Genomic DNA, 9,747 nt, shown 5'->3' on the forward strand with positions numbered 1-9,747 from the left:
TCTGTATGAAACTTAGGACGAGAATTAAAAGTACAGAAATAATAGGGAATTATAAAAAGAGTCCGGGTAACTGACGTTTCTAAAATAAATACTTCGAGTTTTGCTAAATCCCCTCCATCTATTTTGAAGCAGAGGATCAGTTGGAAATTGGTGTAATGGTCTGATCACCCAGTACACCATGATTCGACAGGAGACACTGCTTCGAAAATTATTTGAAATTATTTAGAAAAGAAGTCGGAGTTTTAAAGATAATAAGAAAGTAAATTTATTTGAACTACGATTTGAGAAACATGTTTTATTATTTGCTTACTGGAAATGTTTTGAAGTTGCAATTAATTGTTTGGTTTTCTTATTTTGTCGGCATGTCAAAAATTTATCTGATTTTAGAATTTTAATTATTTACAATGATTGCATGTTTGATTAAATTTTTATCATATTGTCTATCCCGAGGACTAAATTAGGCCTATAGAAATTAATACTGATAAGTTAATAATAAATAGTATAGAATATGAATCTGACTGAAAATGTCAATTAAGATATAGATTAAATTCTAGAAATGTTACTGTTAGGGATTAAAAAGTGAAAATGGTAATTTAAATTAAATCAAGGGTTAGAAAAGGAGGATCTAAGACAAATAATCATAATAGACAAGAAATCCTCAATTATTCAAGGTGAAACTTAAGAATATAAAAGAAAATGTTAAATGAATTATGTGCTTGAATGTGAAGAACATAATGTTAACTGAATAGGTTAAATTAATTATAGCAATATAAAATAATGTAAACATGATAAAGAAGCAGGTAAAACTTCCTCTGAACAATTAGTATGAAGGGTAAAATTTTGGGTGTTTTAATATAGAATTAAAGTCGTTAGTGAATAATTGGGCAAAAGTTGTGAAGTTAAAATTTGATTAATATGGAAAAGATTGACTAATAGTTAATAGAAATAATTACAAGCCATGAAATAATTATGAATCTATTATAATAAAATGAGCAATTAGATTGAATCGATAATAGACTTATGGAACTAATGTGTAACTAAGGGATAGTTGGTATAATCTAAAAAAATTAGTAAGGTGAAAGTTTAGTTTGTAATAAATTTATTAGACATTATATAATTAAGATCCTAGCACATGTAGGATACTTAAAGGGCTAGACTAAGTTCATAAATCTATTATAATAAAATGAATGTAGAAGATGGTGAATAACTTTAAATCACAAATGGGGAATGAATGGGGAAAGGAACGTGGATGCTGTAGGAAAGCTTAATAAATTAAGGAAATTAGATCGAGGTGCTAAATAAAATAAAATAAAAGTTAATAAATTTGGAAGAGAATAAAGGTCAAAGATAACTCATAATAATGAAATAGAGATTGAAAAATTAGAATAAAGAAATCTGAGAAGCAATGACCTTAGGATGGAATTAAATTTTGTGTAAAATAATGGTTTTACGCCTTAGATTCATGTACCCATCCTTAAAACTCTTTTACGGATAAGACTTAAATGAGGTTGGGTACACTAAGGAGATATGAAGGATAAAAGAAAGATTAAAATGAATCAAAAGGCTAAAGAATTTGGATAAGACTAGGGGATGTTAAATCGTAGAAAAGCCGATGATGATAATATGGTCAATTAATTTATCTACTGTGGAATACTAGAATAAATAATTAGAAACAAATTGGGAAAGAAGAAAAATTCAGATGTAAGAAATATACATATAAAAAAAAAAAAATAAAAAAAAATATAATGATGATGATAAAATAAATAACTAAATAAATAAAGATAAAATAATAATATAAATATAAATCACTACTGAAAATAACTTTTGGGAAAATTTAAGGTGTGGACCAATCTACTTGAGAGGCTAGTAATAGTGAAAGGAATAGTAATGATGGAGATTAGAATATTCTTGGTTTAAAAGGATCATTTAGGGATGAAATATGTAACATTAGACTGGAACTAGATGATTTCAGGATTGTCCTCGTGGAGATAGACAATTCATTTTTGTTAAATACCAAAAGGTTGTAGAAAATACAATGAGTATTGATTTTCAAACTTCATGAAAATATTTTTATACCACGATTGAGATTGGTTTAAAAGTGGAAAAGGAAAATTATTTTAAAAGTTTTTAAATAGTCAGTTACCCATAGGATGGTCCACCTAGGCTGTAGTTGTTAACTCATTCGTCGAATTTTTGAATAAACGATTAATCTACCAATTTATATCAGTGAATATTAGTAAATAAAGACTTAAATTGCTCAAAAATCCTTAGTAGACACATTTGATGAAAGGTTTGATATGAGATAACTAGTGTTGTAGACCATTATTATAAATGAACCCACTGAAATAAATTCTTTCTTAAGAAAAAGAGATATGACATCAATAAAAGAAATGAATTTATTAAGGTAGAAATTAACTTGGTATAAGAGATACAAATTAGTGAAACTTTGAAAGAGGTATATTAAGAATTGAAATTTTAATACTATGCCTTTTAGACTACAAGGAATTGTGACAAATCAGAACTAGAGGAAAATTACTATTTAAATCTGAACCTTCGGATAGTTTACTTGATCAAAAGAGAATTATTTAAATTTTAAGAAATCCTTTGGAGTTAATAATAAGGTAAGACTTAACTTGTGACTTGAATTGAAAAATTGGAACTAATGAATTCCTTGTATCTGGTATGACTAATTGGTATTGTGATTATGTATAACTGATGAAAGGAAAATTTCATGAAGAAATTTCCAAGGAAAACTGAACCTATGTGGCTATGGTGATGATTGTTTTGCATTGAATAATATAAATATAATTAGATTCGATTGTGGGATTGGAATATAATTGTGATTTGAGGGGGCTACTGGATTAAGATATGATCTTTGGTTGGAATTGGTTTTAATGATGTCATAATGTGTAATCGCATGAATTTGATAAAGAGAAGAATAAATCTAATGAAAAGAAACTAGTGAAATGAACCGTGAGGTGATTGATAAGAATTTTGACATGTCAGCGGAAGGAGGAAAGACCTGAACTAAGTCAAATCTAGACAATCACATCATGTGGCCTTGTGCTAACCTGAGAAACTAGAGTTGATAAGGTTAAAGGAATAAATTAAAGGAAGTTATAGATACCTTGCTAGACTTAAATAAGAGAGATTAACGAACTAAAGACAGGTGAGATAGATAAGTTGATATTATATTTGAAAACTTTGATGAAAAGCGAAATAATTTGTTTATGTATTATAGATACTAATTAGAGATTTGTTATTAATTCATAATTAAGGCATGAACTGAAGTCTCATATAGAAATGAATAAATTATTTAGTTGACATAGAATTTGACGCCTATTTATTTGATGTACCATTTGGATGGTAAGGTAACATAAAGTTGGAACATAAGAAATTTCATTTAAGACTTTTATATATTGATAGGTATTAGGTAAAATGTAAATAGTTGGGGTAAGTAATAAATGTTAGGATGAAATATTGTTAATGAGATAAATTACTATTAATGATTAATAGTAGATGGAATAATTAAAAAGTATGCTTCAATATTCTTGGGAAGAATTAGTAAGCAACATACGTGAAATAGAGGATTGAAAAGCAAAAGATGTAGTATAGAAGGCAACTTTTAATGATACATGTTAAGATAATTTAAGGAATAAGTGGTAGATGTAAGTAAGGCGATTAAATAGAAAATGTGGGAATCCATATAGAGTAAGAAAACTAATAGTGCAGGGATGTCCTTAGTAAATGAGCTATTTAAATAATTGCGCTAGTGTACCATAAAAATATTATAAGAATACAACTTGTATAAAAAGAACCGATAGAGTGAGTTCGAATAACCCTGCGATATTATAGACAACGAAAATTACAAGAGAATTTTTTTGAAAATTTTGGATTAAAATAACAGTTTTGCAACCTTGATTAGTAAACGATTTAGTCGTAACATATATAAATTAAATGAATCAATTCTTATTATACATAAATTGAATTTTACATTGTTTTGCTTTTGTAAATATTATTACTATTACGCATTTATTGCACAACTCAGTTAATTAAAAGATATTGAATTAAAGACCGATTTTCTAAAGATTTCAGTAACTGTTCGATGATAGTATTGGAGATTTCGGAAATAAAGTTTCTTATAAGCTTCAACTAGGTGGTACTATATAAATTGAATGAAATTTTATTCTAAATATAATAATTGGCGGTAGAAGTACAATCAGAATACCCCACTCGCTGCCTTTCTTCGATCTGTATTTTCGCTTTTGAGCTGTCTCCTTGGTATTGGAAGCCATTTCTTGTAACTTTAAACTTTCCCGTGCGTCCTTTCATATTCTTTCCCACTAGATTCAATTCGAGGACGAATTGTCTTAAGGGGGGGAGATTGAAATACCCCGAATTTTTATTTTCAAAACATTTTCCAATTTAATTTAACGAACCGACAGCCTGGAAATTGCTATTAATATTTTAGTGCGAATACTATGAGAAATCGAATCGAAAACCGATTGAAAAAGCCGAAACCGGTTGAAAATCGAAGATTTGGGCCGAATCGAACCGAATCGAACCGGTTCGACCCAAACCATCTAGAAACATCCTTTTCCCTTTATCTTCAACGCCTATCTCCTTCACTCTCACCATTTCTATGCCACCTCCAGCCCACCACCGCACCACCACACCTCCCTCTCTTCTTCTTTTTCTTCTTCTTTTTTCTTCTTCTTTCTTTCTTTCCTTTTTCTTTCTTTCTTTCCCTTTTCTTCTTCCCTGCAACTGGGTCTGCGTCACTGCCAGCGACTGCAGCAGCTCCAGCAAGCCTCTGACCACCGGATTGCGCCTCTGCCGCCGCTCCAGCGTGCCTCCGACCACCGACAGCCACTGCTCTCCGATCCGGCACACGTGGCAATTTCCGATCTAGCAGAAATTCAACAAAAAAAATTATATTGGGGTATAAATTAATTTAAATATATTTTAGTTAATGAATTTAATTTTATTAATGATAGTTACTTAAATTTAGTTAGTTTACTTTAATAATTTTAGTTGACTTAGTTAATGTTAGTAAAATTAGTTAATTAAATTAATTTTATTATTTGAAGTTAATTAATTTAGTAATATTAGTTAATGAAATTAATTTTATTACTTGTAGTCAATTAGTTTAGTTAAGTTCATGTTAGTAACGCTAGTTAATTAAATTAATTTTATTATTTATAGTTAATTAATTTGGTTAATTTAATTTGATAATTGTGAGTAGTTAACAGTGTTATAATTTTAGTGTTGATTTAATTAAGGTAGTTTAAATATAATGTTATTGTAATGTATAATTTGGATTGTGTGGTGATGTTGAGATTAAAGGAGGATGGGAAAATGTTGTTTGATTAATTGCCCGATGGATGGGCCGTATGGATTGAATAATTGTGAAATTGTTGATATTTTAGCAGGTAGATAGTCTAAATTTTAGGGGAGATGCTGCCGAAATTTCGGTAGAAAATAAATTAATTATAGAAATTAAATTACTTAATAGAGATTAAATTATTTATAGAAATTAAAAATATAGAATAAGATTATTAGAGTGATAAATAAATAAGGAAACCCAATATCTGTATCTATAAATATATATATATAGTTTAAATTAATAAATGAATTAAATGACTGCCAAAACTAGTAAACGAATATAAAATAGAATCTTCAAATTTAAAATTCTTACTTAGAATTCTATTGTTTATTATAGAGGTTTATAAAATTTCGAAATGCGAGGACGAAAGCTGGAAGCATGGAGTGATAAAGACAGTCCTTTTAAAGGACAATAAAGAAATGTGAGTAGTGTTAGATAATTCGCTTCATCCGCCTGCATGCATGCATTCACGGCTAAATGTTATCATGCATTATTTTATTGAAGTGCCATATTATGATGCACTATTTGTTGATAGTAAAAATTGTTTGATTACTTGTGCTATGAATATACTGTGCCTTGTTTGTGTGGAATTGGGATGAAGTGGACCACCATGGGTTTGTGAGGACGGTCTGTGATATGGATCCTGAATATGATATGATATTGACCGTCGGCCGGGAAAATGGGAGATCGGCGCCCCCGTGTGCACCTGATGATATGGATTGTATGGAAAACCACAGGATGGCTTCTTGTTGTTGCGCACCTGATAATCTAGATTTGATTGTAGCCCGTAGGGTGGCCTCCTGTTGTGAGCACTTGATGATCTAGATTGGATGGAGACCACCGGGTTGCCTCCTGTGGGTATGGAAAAGAAAAGAGAGAATAGAAAAACAATGAGAGGACTGGTCAGTGAGGATTAGACCAGTTGGCCGTATGGGGGATCGGCTCCCCGGTGCACATGTATGAGAGGGCGAGCCATGTGTGAGGACGGCTCGTTGGGGTTTCAGGTGGTGTCACTGACTAATTTCCACGTGATGTGATTATATGAAGGTGATGATACTTGTGATTGCTGCTGTATTGCCATTTGTGTGACAAACTGCATGATCATATAATTAAACGGTAACTAGATAAAAATATTTAGCTTCTGTGTGATTGTGTGGGGTGAGAGGGTTATCTAACCCTACTCATTGAGTTTGGCGCTCACCCCTGCCTACTATTTTTTTTTCAGGTAATAGAAAGAAATAAAAGCCTTGTGGAGTTGAGACACTTATTGTAGAAGACTTTTAATGATAGAAATAACGATGTAAATATAAAGGTAGAGTTCCGCAATTGTATTCCAGTTGGGTTGTAAATAAATAGTAAAAGTCCATATTAAATATATGAACTGCATTTTGAGTTAATGGGCCTGAATCTATAATTATGAATAGAAGGTGAGATTTAAATAAGTTAGGCTTACTACGGGCTTCGGGGGCCTTAAGCCCACCCAGGTCCTAGGGCCGGTCCGGTCCATGGAAATGGGTCGTGACACATACCCCTTCAAAATGCCTTTGAATAGGCTTTATCGAACTACGTTGGCTTTGATTTCTCATTCAAACGAGAGTACGTAGGCACGTTCGGGATTTAACCCCGAGCGGTAAGTCGAAATCACCAAAACACTTTACTGGTCCAATTGCATCAATTTACCTTGCAAAACATTTACACTTAGGTTAGTTAATCAGCATGACATAGTCTCGGGACCCACCTCAGGTTCGTAGATTGTGCCTTAAACTTTGGGGTAATTAATCTAGACTTAGGTTAATTAAAATTGGAGTCATTTAGGGTTCTTTCTTAGTTTTCCCTTATAAAATAAACTAGGTGGCGACTTCATAAAACACACATGTGAGAATACCTCATTCTAGCACAATTTTGCCTTCGGGGAGGGTTCACAGTATTCATGGTTGAAAACTTGTAGATGCAATAATGGCTGCCAGAACTAATTAATCTTGACAAAGCCAAAAATCATAATCTGGATTGACAACTTCCTTATCACCGTCCTTAATTATAGCAGGAGGATAAGGAAAAGTGCGATTAACATAACCCAGAAGGTTATGACCACGAAGAACGGGCAAGATTTGAGCCCTCCATGTTGGATAGTTTGTAGAAGAAAGTTTGAGAGGAAACTGTGATCCATTCATAGTAATCAAGGTTTTCCCAGAGGAATGAACTGTGTTGGATGTGGAGGCCATAACAATTCAAAGTATAAAAGCGAAAGAGAACTTTCCCAAAGAAGAAGAGAAAAGGATCGGAAAAAAAAAACTAAGAAGAGTTTTTAATGCTCTGATACCATCTCGAACAATACAGAATTGATGAAGAGGAGTTGTTTTTGTATTGATACTGTAGGCTATTCTTATAATACAAGTGGTTACAGCAGATCAGGGCTAAGCATTAATCTAGGAAATACAAATACAAATTCAAAGTATAACAAACTCTTATCTTTTGACAGCTGGCTTAACTGCTTACCTTGCTAGTACAGAGTTGTGCGGTCTCGGTTTTGTTGTGAGAAATGCTCATGGGGGTGATGGCTTGTGGAATTAAACAATTCTCTAACAAGCTGGAGGTTCATGAAGTTGAGACTGTGGTGTTTGCCTTGGAGTCAGCTGCAACCTTATCCTTCCAGAATATTGTTGTTGAGAAGGACTGCCTCCTCCTTGCTCGTCAATTTGGCCAAAGGAGCTTCCCTCCAACTGAATGGGGAAATCGCCCTTTTAATATCCGTTCTTTAGCTTCTAGTTTCGATTCTTTTTCTTCGTCCTATGTTCGTCATTCTGCTAATGTTGTGGCTCACCAATTAGCTCAGATAGCGTTGATTCATACTGAGTCTGAGTGGGTATGGGTTGAAGAGTGGCCACAAATTATTGCCTCTTTGATTCTAGCAGATTCTGGTGCTTAATTTTATAAAGTTCAATTTTCATTCTCAAATATATATATATATATATAAGAATGTTAAATCTATATCTATACTATATATAAAGTGAGAATGAGTGGAATAATGATTTTCTATTATCTTTATAAATATAAGATAATCTAAAATAACTTTAGTCATAGTCAATTAAAAAATTTTAACATAAAAATATAATATATCTCTATTTTGATTGGATTTTTTTAATAGATAAATACATATAGATAATTAAGCATTTGAAATTTAAAATTTTACTGTTATTATCTTATTATATCTAATTATGTTTTATTTCATTATATTATTATATAAATTATTAATAATAATTTAATAATTTTAATAATTTATTATTATTAATTATTTTATTTTTATTTACTATTATTATAATTTATCTTCAACATTATTATTTTAAATGAAAATGTGAGCATTTAAAACTTTAACTTTTTCGAATTTATTTTAAATAAATATATCTAGATAATTAAGTTTTGATTTAAAAAGGTTATGGTTAAATTTCTTCAATTACAAATTGCAATCTAATTTGGTTGGCCAAAAAATAAGATAAAAAATATTATTTTTAAACATTTCGAATTTGATTAATTATATTGATATCTTATTTATTTAAATCCTATTCTTTTTATTAAGGATATAATTTTATTAATAAATTTTTTAAATGATTTAATGATTTTGATTGGCTAAAAATAAAAATAAAAATTATTATTTATAAATATTTAATTAATTTATTATAGATTAGTTCTTATTCTATTGTTAAAGTATATTTATTTATTAAAAAGATTATAGTGAAAGTTATTAACAAAACATGTAAGTCAATTATAAAACGTAAAATAAAATATATGATGACTTTTATAAATCAATTTGGTATTTAAACAAAAAATAAAAATAACTAGCATATAATAAAACTATATAAACCGGTTGTTGAAGAGAATATAAATGACATATTTCATATTTAAATTGTCATTTTAAAGAGAGAAACAAATATATCAATTTTTTTCAATGAGATATTACAGCGCAAGACATATAACTAAAAAATATTTTTACTGTATATATAAAAACCACTATATTTATTGCAATCTAAATAAGAATTTATATTTTAATTATATAAATAAAAAGGCTAAACAAGTATAAAAAACGAGCATATAACAAAGATAGTTAACGTGAAACTAGTTATCTTAATAGTTAGATTAGTGGTGGAATAAAGGAGAAAAAAATAATGTGATAATAAAATGAGATCTTGATTGTCTTAAATATGAAATGTTTTAAATTTTCATGTAAAACATCTTTTAGATTTGCAAAATATTTAATAATGACAGGAGAGAAGCAAGAGTTTAAAATTAAAAGGAGTGAAGTAGTAAATACAAATGTTATGGGAGGCAAATGGTTAAAGCACTATAGAAAATTTTGAAAGGATCAT

The 9,747-nt window shown here is 30.0% G+C and overlaps 1 long non-coding RNA gene across 1 annotated transcript; it reads left to right on the forward strand.

Moving 5' to 3' along the window:
- The first annotated feature begins 4,619 nt into the window (after window positions 1-4,619).
- On the forward strand, window positions 4,620-6,783 carry LOC149496173 (uncharacterized). Its single transcript, XR_016320811.1, has 3 exons — window positions 4,620-4,942; window positions 5,723-5,807; window positions 6,612-6,783. It is a non-coding gene; the product is annotated as an uncharacterized LOC149496173 (long non-coding RNA).
- The last annotated feature ends 2,964 nt before the right edge of the window (window positions 6,784-9,747 follow it).

This window comes from Jatropha curcas, chromosome 5, assembly GCF_041381405.1.
Source record: "Jatropha curcas cultivar XTBG-Jc1 chromosome 5, XTBG_Jcur_1.0, whole genome shotgun sequence".
Classification (NCBI taxonomy): Eukaryota; Viridiplantae; Streptophyta; class Magnoliopsida; order Malpighiales; family Euphorbiaceae; genus Jatropha; species Jatropha curcas.